This window comes from Eumetopias jubatus, unplaced genomic scaffold (genome assembly GCF_037043125.1).
Source record: "Eumetopias jubatus isolate StellerSeaLion01/CBP00866 unplaced genomic scaffold, mEumJub1_p1.0 scaffold_9, whole genome shotgun sequence".
Lineage (NCBI taxonomy): Eukaryota > Metazoa > Chordata > Mammalia > Carnivora > Otariidae > Eumetopias > Eumetopias jubatus.
Window position 1 is genome coordinate 121,367,425 of NW_028274815.1, and position 20,141 is coordinate 121,387,565.

Below are 20,141 nucleotides of genomic sequence, written 5' to 3' on the forward strand. Positions count from 1 at the left end.
GCTCTGATCTTGAAATGCTTCCAGTCTAGTGGGAAAGGAAGGGATGTGAGAAAATGTTTTATAATCACTATGATAAGAACATTTCAGAGGAAGACATCAATCTAGACTAACTCCATCTGTGATACTCAGGCGATCTAGACAGAGATGGGAATGTTTTAAGTGGGTTTGAAGCATAAGTAGGGGTTTTGGTTAGAGTTGGCTATATTTTTCTACAAGAACAAAAATCCTCTAAACATAAACAGAAAACACAATAAAAGTTTATTCCCTGCACAGTTTACTTCTTCACAGAGTGACCTAGGTTCCCAGGCTACATGATTTAATGGGTTCTGCGGTTCCCTAGGACCTCAGAACCCTTCTTCTGCATTTTCACTGGATCCTCTCCCTCTGCACAATGAAGGCACAGAGCCTCTCAAGCTCTGTACAGTGAAGACATAGACCTCTCAAGAGGCTTTCAGGCCTAGTCAAAAATTGCCTTACATCACTGCTATCCACATTACGCTAGCCAGAAAGTCATGGCTCCACTTAACTGCAAAGGAAGCTGGGAAATGTAGTTCTCCTGTATGCCCAGAAGAGTAGAGAAGTGGGTCTGGTTAATTCATAGTACTGAGTGTGCCAGAGTAGGAGAAGGGAGAGACATTTCATGCGAAAGGAGTGGGGATCTAGCTCTGGCAATATCAGGTGGGTGGTCACTCAATGGGAGCATAAGCGGAACTTTTTTTCAAGAAAAGTATATTTGGAAACCAGTCACGAAAATTAAAGGCAGAGCTTGAGATTTTATGCAACAGGGTTGAAAAGAGTAAAATGAAAAGTTGGTCTGGGGTCAGATGGGACACAAGCTGAGATATCCAACTGGGGTCAGCTCTTCCCTAAAGAGTATACACATTTGGCCTCTATTCCCTGCACAAAGGGACAAATCCCCAGAAAAGCTCCCACAAGGATGATTTGAGCTATTTAAAAACATGACCTCTTTCTTCCTCTTTTCCTTTCATTGCATAGACAGACCCCAATGCCAGAGACCCAAAGACCTTCAAGTGAGCTCGGGGCATACCCTTCAGTGCAGTGGCTTTCACTCTTGCCCCGAATCCCAGGCAAACTGCCCACACTATTGTGGCCTAAAGTATCCAGCCCATGAGTTCAAGGTATAGAGAGTTTCCAAGTGGGTCTGGGATGTTGGGTTCAGAGAAGGGAACTTTGAAGAACAATGGAGGTGTGGTCTGAGATATAGGTCAGGGGCCTGCACGGGAGAACTCTAAAAGAAGAAGCAGACTTTGGCAACCAGAGCTGATGCCTACTGTCTTCTCTCCCATCTTTGGCAGGTTTTGAGACCAGATGTGCTAATGGACCCTAATTTCTTTTCCAAACAATCTGTCAAAGAGCATGTATTTTTTAAAGTTTAAATGATTTTTTACTTTATTTTGTCTTGATAAATTATTACAAAAACCACAGAATTTCATGTAATACAAAAAGAAATTTTAAGTTACCTAAAATCTCACCACTTAAAAATTGAGCACTAAATGAACATTTTCCTAGACCTCTCTCTCTCTCTCTCTCTTTTTAAAGATTTTATTTATCTATTTGAGAGAGAGAGAGAGCATGAGCAGGGGGAGGAGCAGGTGGGGATGTGGGGGAAGAATCTCAAGCAAACTCCACACTAAGCATGGAGCCCAATGCAGGGCTCAATCTCATGACCCTGAGATCACGACCTGAGCTGAAACCAAGAGTTGGATGCTTAACTGACTGAGCCGCCCAGGCACCCTCTAGACTTCCCTTTATACATAAAGATAGACGGAAGGAAGGAAGGAAGGGAAAGAGGGGAGAGGGAGGAAGGATAAGAATATATTCTAAAGGGGGCACCTCATGGCTCAGCCTGTTAAGTGTCTGCCTTCAACCCAGGTTGTGATCTTGGGGTCCTGGGATCAAGCCCCACGTCAGGCTCCCTGCTCGGTGGGGAGTCTGCTTCTCCCCCTCCTGCTAACCCTCCTCCCCACTTGTGCTGTCTCTCTCTCTCTCTCTCTCTCTCTGTCTCAAATAAATAGATAAAATACTTTTAAAAAAGAATATATTATAATGGAACTATACATCCCAGTGTAGTACTTTTCATACTTTAAAGAAAAGCAATGATTTTTATTGATAATTCAAAACATACACACACACAACTTCAAAGAAACTGTTTACAACTCATCCCTCACGGTAATAGGAATTCCTCCACCTAAGAAGTCTCCTTAGCCACTGAAGCCACTGTGCTACCCATCACTCCTCAACCTTTCTTAATTTCTTCATTGACCAGACATTTATTGAGGACCTATCATGAGCCAGGCATTAGGCCAGTGCAGGGAATAAACGGTGAGAAAGACCAACACAGTTCCCATCCCCATGGAACTTAGGTGCAGAAGCGTGTTTCTTTGAGTATGGTTCAACATCTTAGGGCATCTGGCTTCATGGTATAGTGTGAGGTCCAGGAACCTGCATTTTCAACAGCTGTCCAGGTGATTTGGATGCACTCTGCAGTTTAAAACCACTCTGCTAGTAGAGCATTGCTCAAAAAAGGCATGGCAAGTACACATGACTGGCCCAAGACAGTGACCCAGGTCAAGAGAAGGCGATGGGTCAGGTGGATGAGGCACACATTTTGGACAAACCTATGGTGTGATTATGGGTCTCACCTAACATATGGGCAGATCAGAGTTACCACGGAAATGGGGGGGACATTTTTTTTTCACAGAAAGCATCCTCTTTGCAGGTGATGGACGTTGGCAGATGTTTAAGGCAGGTTACATCCTTTGGGTAATCTGGTGGACACATTTTCAAGAATTTTGATGCAGGAAAGCTAACCCCAACTTCTATGAATATCTGCTACCTATGACTTCTTTGTTCCTTGACAATTGTCATGAGAACTTAGAATCTTTACACAAGGATTCCCAGAGGAAGAAACAGTGAATGGCTAAGGATGAGAGTCAACATTCTGCTAAAAGCTGAGTGTCCCCCTTGAAATATGCAGTTAAAAGATTTCTTTTCCCTTCACAATTTGTCTGAAAGTTTCAGATCTACACTAAAGGTGCAAGAGAGGTTATTACATAATATGGATCCCGATGCCACATGAAGAAAGGTCTAGGGGAGAGGAAGCTGTGCTTTCCACATTTAAATGACACTGTTTAGCACAGTGACATGAGACCAGGTGGGAATCTGCTCACAGAATTCATGCAATTATGTAAATTGAATGAATACACTATCTGGAAGATATATTATATTCAGATGGCAACATTCAATTTTTAATTACCCTCCAGCCCTTTAAAGATACGGTTTACTAAAAATTAATTATAAATATTATTTTATAAAATGCTGAAGCCATGGGGTCTGCATAAACCTCTATTACATAATTACATTTATTATTTCAATGAGTGAGTGAATGAATGTTTGAGAAAATAAAATTAAAAGACTGGAAATTGGCTTTTAAAAATCTCTGAAATGTTAAAATAATTATCACAAACTCAATGTCTTTTTCCATGATAGCCTATAATCTTTGTGTATACATATTACCAGCAAGATTTAGTGTCTTTTTTTTACTGACATCAGGTTAGGCAGAAGAAAAGTTTGGTGTTCTTAGACTCTGGGAAAATAAATATTAATTGCTACAGGGGGTTTAATTGATAGCCTGATACTTAGGAAAAAATCAAAAAAACCCACAGATTTAAAAATCTAAAATTACAGATTTCTGGTGCCATTCCGTATAGAGACAAGCAACCCTGAATATCCTTAGTAGTTTTGATAATAATTAATTATTAATATTCATACCAATGACTTCAAGTTATCAAGAAGGTTTTGGGATACATCCATATATTCCAACTCAAAAGATGGGGAGATATCTGATACAATTAACATTTCTTTCATGGTTACTTTTTAAAGTTTTGGTATTTTATGGGTTTGGCTTCCATCATGGGTAAAATTCACTTGGCCAGAAAACCTCTTTCTCCAATGACTAGGGTTGCCAGATTTAGCAAATAAAAGTACAGGATGTGCAGTTACATTTGAATTTCAGATAAACAACGAATCACTTTTTGGTATAAATTCATATTGCATCCAATATTGGGGACATACTTATGTCCCATGCAATATTTGGGACACACTTATACTAAAAAAAATGTTGTTTACTTGGAATTTAACTTTAGTTGGGTGTTCTGTGTTTTATCTGGCAACCCTACCAATGACTCAAAATGAACCCGGTGTTGCATCTCAGGGTTAGTACATTCTGGAATTGTTGTACTTGAGAAAGCCTGGCTGATTCTATGAGTCAGTTCCATCCAGCTTTTCAGAAGAAATCTGTAAACTTTAGAACAGAATCACTTCTTAGGATAATTAGCTCCCTCTGAAAGTCTCAGGTCAAGTGGGATCAAGGCTTGAGACAGACCTGCAGGAGGTATGCAAATAAATAGAGGTAAGTTCTAGGGAAGTAGGTTTTAAGAAGTTCACTCCATAAGGCCCCTGGCAAAATCACCTCCATGGAACAGAGTTCTGTGGTGAAGCCGTCAGGTTGTATTGAAGGAAGCTGCAGGAAAGGGCATCATGACCCCATTACTTTTTTTTTTTTATGTTTTTAACTAACATATAATGTATTATTTGTTTCAGGGGTACAGGTCTGTGATTCATCAGTCTTACACAATTCACAGCACTCACCATAGCACATACCCTCCCCAGTGTCTATCACCCAGCCACCCCATCCCTCCCACCCCTCACCACTCCAGCAACCCTCAGTTTGTTTCCTGAGATTAAGAGACTCTTATGGTTTGTCTCCCTCTCTGGTTTTGTCTTGTTTCATTTTCCCCTCCCTTCCCCTATGATCCTCTGTCTTGTTTTTCAAATTTTTCATATCAGTGAGATCATATGATACTTGTCTTTCTCTGATTGACTTATTTCACTTAGCGTAATACCCTCTCGTTCTATCCATGCATCATGACCCCATTACTAAAGCTGCTACAGAATGTTGAGAATCCTTAGTCCTCTGCTTCCCTCCTTTGGGCCTGACCTGTCTGGAAGTCTTGTCTACCTCTCCTACGCTTCTCCCTTCTCTGGAAGTTTCCATCTTAGATCTATCTTTGTGTTTCTGTAATGGTCTGTGTTGTTCTCTGCGATATTGTGATTTATAATAAAAGATATAAATTTGGTCTTCGCCCCCATTTCTGACACAGAGCTCCTAAGACCCTTGGAATTTCCTAAGTGATGAGAGCGATAAAGGTGTCTTATGTTAATGAGGTGACTTTTATGTTGACATAAAAAGAAACTTCTGATTCACCTAACAGTCTGAGTGGTTCACACCAGAATGAACTCTGATGTTCTCAGTATATTTGAGAAGCTTTCTTAGGCGAGCAGTTACCTCGGAGGCGTTTGGGGAACTGGCCCCTCTCTAAGGAGCCCCACACATACCAGGTGGCCAAACCGGATACAACCAGTGAGAATTCTACTCCAGTCATCTTTCATCACCTTGTCCGTTCCTGCCCTTTCTCCCCTGAAAACACTGCTCATTTATTTCAAAATAGGAAGAAACCCACCCCCAGGGCTCCCCTTCCTCCTGTACCCAGCCTCATGGGTCTTCCCTCTTTAACCCTTTAGTGTCTGCCTCGATCAAAAGCCCATCAGAAGCACCTGACTCCGGGGGTTCACGGCGGCCTCAGCTGCTCCCTCCTGCAGAAGCGGTGCCTAAGGATCACTCTCCACGACACGTTTCTGCAGCTGCTGAAGAAGAGCATTTACTGGGGTGAAATGTAGGTCCAAGGGGAACTTGAACATCATGCCCAAGATTAGAAGTGACATGTGACCCAGGATTAAAAAGCTGGCTGCCAGAGAAAGGAGCGAGCTGATTCTTTTGAGTGGGTCAGATTCAGAAAAACTGCTCGTGTAGGTCCAGAGACTTCTCAGTTTGATCAGTTAAAAGAAGAAAGAGAAAGAGACAGAGAGAGAGAGAGAGATGAAGATAAGGAATCCTTTTAAAAGCAAAAAGAAACAAACAAACAAAAAATTGTCAGAGGCACCCTGTAAAGCGAAGGGAGGAAGGTGGAGAGATCAGTTCAGCTGAAAATGTCTGTGACTTTGTGTCACCTCATGGCTGCAGGATGTGGGAGATAAGTCACAGCTGAACGCCTCACTCTTCAACTGCAGGGTCTCCCCAGCCAGGAAGTTGCAAGAATCAAGCAGCTATGATGCTGGGTATTCCAGCCCTCTTGTCGGGAGGTCTGGGGCCAGTGACCTCCTCAGAAAGAGATACAAACTCTACCCACTGATACAAGGTGAGGAAGTGTGTTCCTCATCCCTGGAGGTATTCAAACTGACACTAGACCAGATTATGAGGGATCACTAAAGACAGTTAAAGGATAGAGTGGTTTTATGGGCTGAATAATGTCCCCCCCCTCCCAAATTCATATGTTGAATTGCCAACCCCCAATATCCCAGAACGTAACCGTATAAGGTTTTTGGGAATAACCTTTAAAGAAGTAATTACATTAAGTGATGACATTAGTGTGGGGTTCTAGTCACAACTGGTATCCTTACATGAAAAGGGGGAGACACCAGGGCCATGTGCACAGACAGATGATCAATGAAGAACTAACAAGAGGGGTGCCACCTGTACACCAAAAAGAAGGGCCTCAGAGGAAAACACCTTAATCTTGGACTTCTGGCCTCCAGAGCCATGAGAAAACAAATTTCAGTTATCTAAGCACCCCCAGTCTGGATTATTTTGTTATGGCAGCTCGAACAAGCTAAGAGTAGATGGTTTTCCAACTTCCAAATCTTTGTGTGTAAGCTAGGTGGTGGCGAGATCTTTGACTTGTTCACTGGAGGATTCCAAACACCTGCCGTAGTCCTTGATGGAGAGTAGGCCTTCCGTAAGTAATTGTTGAATGAATGAATGAATCTTATTAGACTTTCTCAAGAGTTCTGTGTTAACTGGAAGTTCACAGCCAAGCACAGTGCCTTTTAAGCTTACACGTTGGCCCTTGCTGTAGTTCTATTACATTTATCATATATAGCATGTCACATTTCTCCAGTTTGATTTTAGAAAATGTGGGAAATACAAGCATTAAAAGAGAAAATAAAAGTCTTCTGAGGGCGCCTGGGTGGCTCAGATGGTTAAGCGTCTGCCTTCGGCTCAGGTCATGATCCCAGGGTCCTGGGATCGAGTCCCGCATCGGGCTCCCTGCTCCTTGGGAGCCTGCTTCTCCCTCTGCCTCTCTCTCTCTCTCTCTCTCTCTCTCTCTCCCTCTGTCTCTCATGAATAAATAAATAAAATCTTTAAAAAAAAAAAGTCTTCTGAAATCCCAACCCTAATATGTAACTATTGTGAACATTTGGATCACTTTTGTCATTCATAAAAATATGCACATACATAAGTTTAAGACAAATTGTAAATGCAATATTTTTTCTTATTTTCACAGAAGATTGTAGTATATTTTCTTATCTTATTACATATTTTCTCAAATAGAATCTGTTAGGTATGCATATTATTCTACATGAGAATGGAATATTGTTTAATCATCTAAAAACTGAGTTAAGTATAACAGAAAAACTGAAATAAATTTACTTGTTCAAAGAAACATTAATTTTTGAAATTGCATTTAGGGAAGCAATGTATTTTCCCATATTTTAATTGGCTATTTGGACATTTCGTCCTTCTTTTATGATTTTTCTATTGTTTCATGTTTAGAAAAAATTTCCCCATCTCCAAAACAGTTAATCAATCACTTCCATTTTCTTTGGGGACATTTCCATTACCAAACCAATATATGCTCATGATACAAATTTTGAAAATACATGAGAGTTAGAAGAATAAAAAAAGTTCTCTCTAATACTCTGACCTTTTATTGTTTTCCTTCCCACCAATTTTCAATGTATATTTTTACATATTGGTTATCATACAGTACCTATAAAATTTTATATGCTAATTTAAAATTTATCTATATGATTATAAAAAACATCTGATCACTGTATAAAATCTAGAGACTACACAGTGTTACTTGGAGAAAATGAAAACAAGTAAATCTGATCCCCCAGGCAGAACCACTGTTAACATTTAGTATACAACATTTCCTTCCAATTTATTGTATATATTTTTACACAATTGCAGATGTGCAATATGCACAAAATTGCACTAATTTTAATTGTTTTTTCATCTAAAATTAATACATACTCATGGTAGAAAACTGTGTATCCAAATGCATAAAATAGAAAATTAAAATCAGGAATAATGGTACCATTCAAGAGAATCACCATTAATAACTTTGCATATTACCTTATAGAATAATATTCACATGTGTTCTTTGAAAGTAACAAAAGAATATACATATAAATCATATATATGTATATGTGATACATATAAGGCAATATTCCTAGGTTTGCTATGTAAGATTATAAGCTTAATAATTAGTATAAACTAATCAAGTCATTTAATATTTGTTATTTTCATCTGTATTTTGAGAGTTCTCAACTTTGACCTCCAAGTTACTGATCTGATTTTCTGCAGAGCAGTTCTACCCTTTACTCCCGCCAATGATGATTTTAATTATCTATTTGCAAATTCTCTTCCTATGTCAACCAGCTAGTCCCCATTTTTTTCCCTTGATTTCTGTCTGTCTCATGGTTTTCTGCTCATCATTCAGGACTTATATGAGGACTTTGGGGTTTTTTTTTTTTTTGAAATTTTCTCTGGTTTATTTGTTGTTGTTGTTTCTTAATTGGATTTTTTTATTTGTGATAATTGTAGTTCACATGCAGTTTTAAGAAATAATGCAGAGACCCCATGTACAATTTCCAGGTTCTCCCAATGGTAACATCTTATAAAACTATAGTCCAATATCACAACCAGTATACTGACATTGATACAGTCAAGGTACAGAACTCTTCTCTATCCTTCTTGTTCCTTATACTCACTTATCACTGTCACCCTCTCTGCCTCCCTTTGTCCCTAACCGCTGGCAACCATTAATCTGTTCTGCATTTCTATAATTCTGTCATTATGAGAATGTTATATAAATGAGATAATGTGTTACACAGCTTTGTAACACCATCTTGTTAGAGTCTCTTTATCCCTTGCTTTGTTTTTATTTAAGATTTTATTTATTTATTTGAGAATGAGAGAGAGAGAGAGTGAGTGCGAGCATGAGCAGGGGAGGGACAGTGGGGGAGGGAAAAGCAGACTCTGCGCTGAGCACAGAGCCTGACACAGGGCTTGATCCCAGGACCCTGAGATCATGACCTGAGCTGAAATCAATAGTCTGACGTTTAACCAACTGAGCCACCCAGATGGCCCATCCCTTGCTTTAAAGAAACAATCCGTCATGGAGCAAGTGGTCATATGAGGAAGCTTGTGTGGCAAGCAATCTTAGATGGTTTCTCAGAACTAAGGATGCCCTCCTGACAAAACTGAAGCCTTCCATCCTGCAGCCACAAGAAAATGGATTCTACAACATTCTAAGGGAGTTTAGAAGTAACTCCTACACCAGTAGAGCTTCTGATGAGACTGCAGCCCTCACTGAGGCTAGAAACGGAGCTTGGTGACATACTGAAGCAGAGAATCCAACTAAGCCATGCCCAGACTTCTGACCTCCACATACTGTGTGACAATAACTGTGTATTATTTTAAGCCACTGAGTTTGTGGTAAAATAAATACCATAATCTATTACAACTCACCTTTTTTCACTCAACATTGTTTTTGAGATTGGATAAATCATATTATTGGATTGCTTTACAGAATTTTAACGTAGACAAACCACAACTTCTCATTCCACCATTAAAAAAGGATGTATCTTCACTTCTCAGACATTAGAAAACAAGTGCTATAGAGAATATCTTTATACGTCCTCAGTACATGTACAACAGACTTCTCTAGAAAATGTATCTCAAAGTAAAATTTCTGGGTCAAAATATATGTGCATCTTTAACATTAGTATGTATTGTCAATTTGCTCTCAAAAGTGGTTGCATAATTTTTGCACAGGAGAGTTCCTGATTCTCTACATCTTCCCACCAACACTTGATACGATCAGACTACATCATTTTTACTAATTTAATCTTATGAAATGACTGATTTTTGTTCCATATCATTAATTACAGTGAGGTTGAGCTTTTCATATATTAATTGATCATTTGGGTTTTCTCTTATATGTAGATTACCCATTCATGTTCTTTGCCTATTTTTCTATTGGTAAGTTTTTATTTATCTTATTGATTTGTAGGAAGCTGCTTTGTATTCTAGATTTTTATCTTTCATTAACAATGAATTGACATAAAATTCTCCTAGTTTATAAATGATCTTTCAAGTTTGTTTATGGTATTTTATTTATAAAAAATAGAGAGAGAGAGAGAGAGAATTTTAAGGTCAAATACATCCATATTTTTCTTTATACTTTGTACATTTTGTATCCTGTAAAAATGGTTTCCCTTCCTCAAAGTCATAAAGATATTATTCTACCTGGCTTCTAAATCTTTTCAGGTTTGCTTTCATAATTGAGTCATTATACACTTAGAATTTATAGTTTCATAGTGAATATTATTCAGGCATGTAAAAAAAGAAAATCCTGCCACTTGCAACAACATGGATAAACCTGGAGGACATTATGCTAAGTGAAATAAGCCAAATAGGAAAGACAAATATGTATGAGCTCACATATATATGGAATCTAAATACAGCTGAAGTCCTAGAAACAGAAAATAAAATGGTGGTTGCCAGGGGCAGGGGGAAATGAGGAGATGTTAGTGAAAGTGTACAAACTTTCAGTTATAAGATGAATAAGTTCTGGGTATTTAATATACAACACAGTGACTATACTGTTAACAATAATAATAATATGATACTGTATTGTATACTCCAAATTTGAAAAGAGCATAAATCTTAAGTGTTTTCACCACCAAAAAAAAAAAAAAAAAACAAAGCACCAAAATGACTATGTGAGGTAATGGATGAATTAATTAGCTTGATTATGGTAATCTTTCAGAATGTCTATATATATCAAGTCATCACATTGTACACCTTAAATATACACAATTTTGATTTGTCAATCATGCCTCAATAAAGCTGGAAAATAATGCCATTTATACCAGACGTACTCCTTTGATATCTGGCATCAAGCTATGTTGTGTATGCATAAGAGCATAAGCTTGGGCGCCTGGCTGGCTCAGTTGGTTCAGTGACTGCCTTCGGCTCAGGTCATGATCCTGGATTCCCAGGATCGAGTCCCACGTCGGGCTCCCTGCTGAGCAGGGAGTCTGCTTCTCCCTCTGAACCTCTTCTCTCTCATTCTCTCTCTCTCAAATAAATAAATAAAATCTTTAAAAAAATAAGAGCATAAGCTTTCATAGAACTATTTCAACACAGCTACACAAATCTAGAGAATCCAGTGGAGTATTACACTCAGTGAATTGTTTTTACATAGCATTTCATTGATTACCCTTCAACTTACTCTAAACAGGAGGATCCAAAGTTTGTCACCATTTTATAGATGGTAAAACAGACAAGGCATAAGTGAAAGGCATTTCAGAGTTTCCCTCACTCCTTGACCATATCAGTTCCTTTCTGCTTTATTTTTTCAAAAGTCTATATTCTTTGTGACCATGCTGAATTCTCTGATGACAGGTAAATGCTGCCAAGCTGGCAACTTGAAATGAAGTAATTTTAAAATCTGCATTCTAATAACGGGAGCTGCTCACTTTTGAGCCTATAATTAATTCAAGAGCAACTGAAGTCTCCCAAGGAGAGCCCACTGTAGTGGGTAGCAATCCCCCGGGCTCCAGAGTGAAGCTGTGAGACAGGCTAACTCCATCAGGCAAATATGCAGGCAGGCAGGTTGTCTCCTGGAAAAGAGAGAGCCCAAAATAGAATAGGGATAGAGTTGATCACACCATAGTCAAGCTACCTGATCAACTCCCTTAAAAGTCCATGTTCTGGCGGAGCAAGATGGCGGAGGAGTAGGAGACCTGGATTTCGTCTGGTCTCAGGAATTCAGCTGAATAGGGATCAAACCATTCTGAACACCTACGAACTCAACAGGAGATCGAAGAGGAGAGTAGCAACAACTCTCTGAACGAAAAGCAACCACTTTCTGGAAGGTAGGACGTGTGGAAAAGTGAATCCAAGGCGATATTCGGGAGGATAGACGGCGGGGGAGGGGGCCTCCATCGGCCGCTTCTGGCAAGTGCTAGAGCCGCGGAGCACAAAATCGGACATTTTAGAAGCCGGCTCCGCTGAGGGACGTCGCTCCAGTGGCTAAGCAGGGGGTGGGACCCTTGCGGGACAGTGCGGTCTCAGGACCCTCGGGGTCACAGAAAGACCAGGGGTGCCTGAGTGCGGCAGAGCTCCCAGGGATCAGAGTGGGGAAGCCGGCTGCAGAGACGGAGCCAAGGCGCGGGCTCTCAGCTCGGGGTGGCCATAAACTGTGATCCGCGGCCCAGTCGGGCCACTGCTCCTCCAGCAGGGACCCAACAAGCGGCAGAGCCGGGGAGACTCCCCTTCCTCCCCCGGGAGGAGCGGCGCAGGAGCCCACGGCAGGGATCGGCTGGGTTTGGAGACTCCACACGGGGTCGGGTGCCAGAGATAGAAACATTCGGTCACAGGCCGGGTGAGCACAGAGTGCAGCCAGAGACCAGGGAGACGGGAGTGATTGACTGCTTTTCTCTGGGGGCGGACTGAGGAGCAGGGCCCCGAGTTCTCAGGTCCTCCGGGCGGAGATTGGGAGGCCACCATTTTCACTGTCCTCCTCCAAAGCCGTACGGAGAGCTTGCAGGGAACAAAAGCTCCCGAGAGCAAACCCGAGCAGCTTGCTTAGCCCGGACCGACAAGGGCGGGGCAATTCCGCCTCCGGCAAAGACCTTTGAGAACCACGGCAACAGGTCCCTCCCCCAGAAGATCAGCACGAACAGCCAGCAAGCCAAGACCAAGTTTACCGATCAAGGACAACGGGAGAACTCCAGCGCTAGGGGAATACAGCACAGAGAATTCATGGCTTTTTTTGCCATGATTCATTAGTTTTTCAAAGTTAATTTTTTAACTGTTTTTTTTAATTTCTCTTTTTCCCTTTTTCAACAACATCTTATCAATCCCTTTTTTAAAAAAACATTTTTTATTTTTCATTTTTAGAGTCATATTTTATCCCTTCATAGTAGTTACCCTTATTTTTGGCATATATATATGAGTTGTTCTCTCTTTAAAATTTTGAGATACAGTTTCTTCTAACAGATCAAAATATACCCTAAATCACTAGGATATGGCTTTGTTCTAGTCTCCTGCCCGATCACATTCTCTCCCTTTTTTTTTTTAAATCTTCTTCTTTCTTTTTTCAAACAACTTCTTATCGTATCGATTCCTTTTATAAAATCTTTTATAATTTTCATCTTTACAGTCATCTTCCATCCCTTCATTGTATCAACCCTTATTTTGTACATATATGTCTTTCTCCCTTTAAAATTTTAGGAGGCACTTTTTTCTAACAGACCAAAATACTCCCAAAATCTAGTGTGTGGCACTGATCTATGCACTAGCCTGATCATATTTGATCATATTCGGTTTTTTTTGTATTGTTCTGTTTTTGTTCTTAATCTTTTCTTTTTGGTTTTTTTTTCCTTCTTTCTTTTCTCTTTCTTTTTTTCTTTCTTTCCCTTTCTTTTCCCCTGGTTTCAGGTCTTTTTTGATTTGTATAGAGTATATTTGCTGGGGACGTTCTTAACTTGTTGGCATTTTGTTCTCTCATTCATCTATTCTCCTCTGGACAAAATGACAAAACGAAAAAAATCACCTCAGCAAAAAGAACAAGAGGTAGTGCCGTCAGCCAGGGACCTACTCAATACGGACATTAGTACGATGTTGGAACTCGAGTTCAGAATCATGACTTTAAAGATACTAGCTGGGCTTGAAAAAAGCGTGGAAGTTATTAGAGAAACCCTTTCTGGAGAAATAAAAGAACTAAAATCTAACCAAGTCGAAATCAAAAAGGCTATTAATGAGGTGCAATCAAAAATGGGGGCACTAACTGCTAAGATAAATGAGGCAGAAGAGAGAACCAGTGATATAGAAGACCAAACGATGGAAAATCAAGAGGCTGAGAAAAAGAGAGAGAAACAACTACAGGATCACGAGGGCAGAATTCGAGAGATAAGTGATACGATAATACGAAACAACATTAGAATAATTGGGATCCCAGAAGAAGAAGAAAGAGAGAGAGGGGCAGAAGGTATATTGGAGCAAATAATAGCAGAGAACTTCCCTAATGTGAGGAAGGAAACAGGCATCAAAATCCAGGAGGCACAGAGAACCCCTCTCAAAATCAATAAAAATAGGTCAACACCCCGACATCTAATAGTAAAACTTACGAGTCTCAGAGACAAAGAGAAAATCCTGAAAGCAGCTCAGGAGAAGAGATATGTAACCTACAATGGTAGAAACATTAGATTGGCAACAGACCTATCCACAGAGACCTGGCAGGCCAGAAAGGACTGGCATGATATCTTCAGAGCACTAAACGAGAAAAATACGCAGCCAAGAATACTATATCCAGCTAGGCTCTCATTGAAAATTGAAGGAGAGATAAAAAGCTTCCAGGACAAACAAAAACTAAAGGAATTTGCAAACACGAAACCAGCCCTCCAAGAAATATTGAAAGGGGTCCTCTAAGCAAAGAGAGAGACTAAAAGCAGCACAGATCAGAAAGGAACAGAGACAATATACAGTACAGTCACCTTACAGGCAATACAATGGCACTAAATTCATACCTTTCAATAGTTACCCTGAATGTAAATGGGCTAAATGCCCCAATCAAAAGACACAGGCTATCAGAGTGGATTAAAAAACAAGACCCATCTATATGCTGTCTGCAGGAGACTCATTTTAGACCCAAAGACACCCCCAGATTGAAAGGGAGGGGGTGGAAAAACATTTACCATGCTAATGGGCACCAAAAGAAAGCTGGGGTGGCAATCCTTATATCAGACAAATTAGATTTTAAACCAAAGACTGTAATAAGAGATGGGGAAGGACACTATATCCTACTTAAAGGGTCTATCCAACAAGAAGATCTAACAATTGTAAATATCTATGCCCCTAATATGGGAGCAGCCAATTATATAAGGCAATTAATAACAAAAGTGAAGAAACACATTGACAGCAATACAATAATAGTGGGGGACTTTAACACCCCCCTGACTGAAATGGACAGATCATCTAAGCAAAAGATCAACAAGGAAATAAAGACATTAAATGACACACTGGACCAAATGGACTTCACAGACATATTCAGAACATTCCATCCCAAAGCAACGGAATATACATTCTTCTCTAGTGCCCATGGAACATTCTCCAGGCTGGATCACATCCTAGGTCACAAATCAGATCTCAACCGGTACCAAAAGATTGGGATCATTCCCTGCATATTTCCAGACCACAATGCTTTGAAACTAGAACTCAATCACAAGAGGAAAGTCGGAAAGAATTCAAATGCATGGAGGCTAAAGAGCATCCTACTAAGGAATGAATGGGTCAACCAGGAAATTAAAGAAGAATTAAAAAAATTCATGGAAACCAATGAAAATGAAAACACAACTGTTCAAAATCTTTGGGATACAGCAAAGGCAGTCCTGAGAGGAAAGTATATAGCAATACAAGCCTTTCTCAAGAAACAAGAAAGGTCTCAAATACACAACCTGACCCTACACCTAAGGGAGCTGGAGAAAGAACAGCAAAGAAAGACTAAACCCAGCGGGAGAAGAGAAATAATAAAGATCAGAGCAGAAATCAATGAAATAGAAACCAAAAGAACAGTAGAACCGATCAACGAGACTAGGAGCTGGTTCTTTGAAAGAATTAACAAGATTGATAAACTCCTGGCCAGACTTATCAAAAAGAAAAGAGAAATGACCCAAATCCACAAAATCATGAATGAAAGAGGAGAGATCACAACCAACACCAAAGAAATACAAACAATTATAAGAACATATTATGAGCAACTCTATGCCAGCAAATTAGATAACCTGGAAGAAATGGGGGCATTTCTAGAGATGTATCAACGACCAAAATTGAACCAGGAAGAAATAGAAAACCTGAACAGACCTATAACCACTAAGGAAATTGAAGCAGTCATCAAAAATCTCCCAACAAACAAAAGCCCAGGGCCAGATAGCTTCCCAGGGGAATTCTATCAGACATTTAAAGAAGAATTAATACCTATTCTCCTGGAACTGTTCCAAAAAATAGAAATAGAAGGAAAACTTCCAGACTTGTTTTATGAGGCCACCATTACCTTGATCCCCAAAGCAGACAAAGACCCCATCAAAAAGGAGAACTACAGACCAATATCCTTGATGAACATGGATGCAAAAATTCTCACCAAAATACTAGCCAATAGGATCCAACAGTACATTAAAAGGATTATTCACTATGACCAAGTGGGATTCATCCCTGGGCTGCAAGGCTGGTTCAACATCCGCAAATCAATCAACGTGATACAATACATTAACAAAAGAAAGAACAAGAATCATATGATCCTCTCAATAGATGCAGAAAAAGCATTTGACAAAGTACAGCATCCATTCTTGATCAAAACTCTTCAGAGTATAGGGATAGAGGGTACACACCTCACTATCATAAAAGCCATCTATGAGAAACCTACAGCGAATATCATTCTCAATGGGGAAAAGCTGAGAGCTTTTCCCCTAAGGTCAGGAATGCGGCAGGGATGTCCACTCTCACCACTGCTATTCAACATAGTATTAGAAGTCCTAGCCACAGCAATCAGACAACAAAAAGAAATCAAAGGCATCCAAATCGGCAAAGAGGAAGTCAAACTCTCACTCTTTGCAGATGATATGATACTGTATGTGGAAAACCCAAAAGACTCCACCCCAAAACTGCTAGAACTCATACAGGAAATCAGTAAAGCAGCAGGATAAAAATCAATGCACAGAAATCAGTGGCATTCCTATACACCAACAACAAGACAGAAGAGAGACAAATCAAGGAGTCGATCCCATTCACAATTGCACCCAAAACCATAAGATACCCAGGAATAAATTTAACCAAAGAGGCAAAGGATCTGTACTCAGAAAACTATAAAATACTCATGAAAGAAATTGAAGAAGACACAAAGAAATGGGAAAACGTTCCATGCTCATGGATTGGAAGAACAAACATTGTGAAGATGTCAATGCTACCTAGAGCAATCTACACATTCAATGCAATCCCCATCAAAATACTATCCACTTTTTTCAAAGAAATGGAACAAATAATCCTAAAATTTGTATGGAACCAGAAGAGACCCCGAATAGCCAGAGGAATATTGAAAAAGAAAAGCAAAGCTGGCGGCATCACAATTCCGGACTTCCAGCTCTATTACAAAGCTGTCATCATCAAGACAGTATGGTACTGGCACAAAAACAGACACATCGATCAACGGAACAGAATCGAGAGCCCAGAAATGGACCCTCAACTCTATGGTCAACTCATCTTTGACAAAGCAGGAAAGAATATCCAATGGAAAAAAAGATAGTCTCTTCAACAAATGGTGTTGGGAAAATTGGACAGCCACATGCAGAAGAATGAAACTGGACCATTTTCTTACACCACACACAAAAATAGACTCCACATGGTTGAAAGACCTAAACGTGAGACAGGAGTCCATCAAATTCCTAAAGGAGAACACAGGCAGCAACCTCTTCATCCTCAGCCGCAGCAACTTCTTCCTAGAAACATCGCCAAAAGCAAGGGAAGCAAGGGCAAAAATGAACTATTGGGATTTCATCAAGATAAAAAGCTTTTGCACAGCAAAAGAAACAGTCCACAAAACCAAATGACAACCAACAGGATGGGAGAAAATATTTGCAAATGACATATCAGATAAAGGACTAGTATCCAAAATCTATAAAGAACTTATCAAACTCAACACCCAAAGAACAAATAATCCAATCAAGAAATGGGCAGAAGACATGAACAGACATTTTTCCAAGGAAGACATCCAAATGGCCAACAGACACATGAAAAAGTGCTCCACATCGCTCGGCATCAGGGAAATCCAAATCAAAACCTCCATGAGATACCACCTCACACCAGTCAGAGTGGCTAAAATTAGCAAGTCAGGAAACGACAGATGCTGGCAGGGATGCGGAGAAAGGCGAACCCTCCTACACTGTTGGTGGGAATGCCAGCTGGTGCAGCCACTCTGGAAAACAGTATGGAGGTTCCTCAAACAGTTGAAAATAGAGCTACCATACGATCCAGCAATTGCACTACTGGGTATTTACCCCAAAGATACAAATGTAGGGATCCGAAGGGGTACGTGCACCCCAATATTTATAGCAGCAATGTCCACAATAGCCAAACTGTGGAAAGAGCCAAGATGTCCATCGATAGATGAATGGATAAAGAAGAGGTGGTATATATACACAACGGAATATTATGCAGCCATCAAAAGGAATGCGATCTTGCCATTTGCAATGATGTGGATGGAACTGGAGGGTGTTATGCTGAGTGAAATAAGTCAATCAGAGAAAGACATGTATCTTATGACCTCACTGATATGAGGAATTCTTAATCTCAGGAAACAAACTGAGTGTTGCTGAGTGGTGGGGGTGGGAGGGATGGGGTGGCTGGGTGATAGACATTGGGGAGGGTATGTGCTATGGTGAGCGCTGTGAATTGTGCAAGTCTGTTGAATCACAGATCTGTACTTCTGAAACAAATAATGCAAGATATGTTAGGGAAAAAGAAAAAGAAGAAGATAGCAGGAGGGGAAGAATGAAGGGGAGTAATCGGAGGGGGAGAGGAACCATGAGAGACGATGGACTCTGAAAAACAAACTGAGGGTTCTAGAGGGGAGGGGGGTGGGGGGATTGGTTAGCCTGGTGATGGGTATTAAGGAGGGCACGTTCTGCGTGGACTACTGGGTGTTGCGCACAAACAATGAATCATGGAACACTACATCAAGAACCAATGATGTAATGTATGGTGATTAACATAACAATAAAAAATTTTTAAAAAATAGTCCATGTTCCTACCAACAAGCTAACCCTGTTGCATTGCACTAATTGCAAGCAGGACTTGTACATTGTGCATACATTTCTCAATAAATGCTAACAGAATAGTACCATTTAAGTGTGGGGCATCTGTTATGCACTGAACACTAGAAAACATAACTGCGCTATAGTTTTGAGCAGCACACAGTGGTTTCTTTGAACATTGAATGACTTCCGTGTGTTTGATGCAGTGGTGGGCATGCTTCTCCTATCAGTGTTGAGATTCCATGAGGATGCACACATGTAAAATAATGATTACAACTAAATGGAAGTGTCACTGGGGCACCTGGGTGGTGCAGTCCGTTAAGTGTCTGACTGTTGGTTTCGGCTCAGGTCTTGATCTCAGGGTTGTGAGATCAAGCCCTGCTTCAGGCTCTGTCCTCCGTGCAGAATCTGCTTGAGACTCTCTCATTCTCCCTCTGGCCCTCATGGTTGTGTGCCATCTCTCTCTCTCTCGAATACATAAATCTTTAAAATAATCAATCAGTTAATTAATTAAAAGTGTCACTAACAAAGTATACAAAAAGAATGGGAAAAAAATGGCTCTGTCAGAGTAAATGTGTGATGACTTAGAAAAAAGGGAGATGCTACTCAAATGGGATAATTCCCAACAGTTATGAAAAGTGGGGAGATAGCGACTGATTTGGGGATTTTGCTTCTCTGCAGTCCTTCATCCATATGGCCGGTTTACTCCCAAGAAAGGGAAGGCAGAACGGTCAATAAAACTAAAAGACAACCTTACTGAGCAGGAGAAGATACTTGCAAATGACATATTCGATAAAGGGTTAGTATCCAAAATATATAAAGAACTTATACAATTCAACACCTAAAAGACAAATAATCCAATTACAAAAATGGGCAGAAGACATGAACAGACGCTTCTCCAAAGAAGACATAAAGATGGCCGACACATGAAAAGATGCTCAACATCACTTGTTATCAGGGAAATGCAAATCAAAATTAAAAAGAGATACCATTTCACACCTGTCAGAATGGCTAAAGTCAAAACCGCAAGGAACAACAGATGTTGGAGAGGATGTGGAGAAAGGGGAACCCTCATGCACTGTTGGTGGGAATGCAAACTGGTGCAGACACTGTGGAAAATG